Source organism: Arachis hypogaea, chromosome 6 (genome assembly GCF_003086295.3).
Source record: "Arachis hypogaea cultivar Tifrunner chromosome 6, arahy.Tifrunner.gnm2.J5K5, whole genome shotgun sequence".
Classification (NCBI taxonomy): Eukaryota; Viridiplantae; Streptophyta; class Magnoliopsida; order Fabales; family Fabaceae; genus Arachis; species Arachis hypogaea.
Window position 1 is genome coordinate 54,170,277 of NC_092041.1, and position 1,647 is coordinate 54,171,923.

Sequence of the window (1,647 nt, forward strand, 5' to 3'; positions counted from 1 at the left end):
AGGTGTTGTTATTCAACTCAAGATTGAAGATTTTCCCTGGGAAGCTGAGGTCTAGATGGACTGGTCCATACACCATCACCAAAGTATCACCTCATGGCTATGTCGAATTACTTGATGAAGCCTCAAAACAAACCTTCACAGCTAATGGACATAGGGTGAAACACTATTTTGGTGGCCCCTGGAGCAAGGAAGAGAGTGTGCAACTCTTAACATGAGCAAAGAAGCTGCAGTGTCAAGCTAAGGACAATAAACAAGCGCTTCATGGGAGGCAACCCATGCACAGGGAGTCTTTTATTTTCATACTTTAGTAACCAATAAAGATTAAGTAGACTAGTACATGGTGTATGCAAGGCACTAAGTTTGGTGTGGCCAATCTTGAAGTAATGGCAAAAGTGTGTTCTACAACACTTAGCCACAAACTAAGTTTGGTGTCCATACATACACGAAAATGCTAGACTATGAAAGTACAATCATCTATTTTAGTTATATATATAAAAAAAAAACGTTGAAATAGCATATAATGTAGGTAAAATACTAAGTTTGGTGTGGCTATCTTTGGAATTAATTCCATAAGAACACTTAGTCACAAACTAAGTTTGGTGTCTTTACTTACATTAATAATGCTAGAAAAAAATAGATTAGGGAATCAATTCATAAATTTTAATTTTTGTTTAGTCAATTTTGCATAGGAATATCATCATAAGTTGTTAGCTAGTTATGTCACTTTAAGAATCTCAAGCTTTTGGAATTTTGTTGCAGGAAAGAAAGAAAGAAGTGATGGGGATCTTGGAGAGAGGTCACGGATACACAAGGAAGAGAAAGTCACATGAGTCTTGAACTTTGTGCATGGGGAAAAACAACTCAACATGCATTGGGCACAAGAAAGCATGCTCCCCATGCTATGACCGAACCCTTAGAACCATGCATAGCAAGAAAGGCAACCTTTAGCAAGAAGGAAGAAAAGGAAAGAAGCAAGACAAGAGGAGGAGCCTCAAGAAATGGAAGAACCTCATACCTTAAACATGAATCAACTCCAAGCCGCTTTGGAAGGAATCTCGGGGCAATATTCACAAATTCAAAGAAGCCAAGAGGAACAAGCTCAGCAACAAAGGGACCTTTGGCAGTTGATGGACCAACAAAGAGGGGTTCAAGTTCAATGGATGAACCAACAAAATGAATACCAAGCACACATGATGGAATTACAACAAGAACAATATGCCAAGATGCAGGAAGCCATCAACAATTCAACTGTGGAACATGAAAAAGCCATGGAGAAAGTAATACAAGAACAAGCTCAACTAAGGAAAGAGCAAGCTCAGCAAAGAGAGCTTCTCCATAGGTTGGATGCTAGACATGATACATTTCACAAGAGTTCAATGAAAGCAGAATGTTCAGGGAAGCCAGGCATAAGGACAGACTTGACTATGATATATGCACCCAAGAAAAGCTCAGTTACCTCTGTTCCACACCCCCATTACTCAACCACAAATTAAAACCTTTAATGAAGCTCGCAAGATATTTGAAGAGCAGGAACTTGCAAGGGTGAGATTTAATCAACAGAGGCTAAAGGAGACAATGATAAGCTCAGGAGTATGGCCAAGAGAAGAGGGGATACACCAACAAAACAACAAGGAGAGCTGAGAAGGA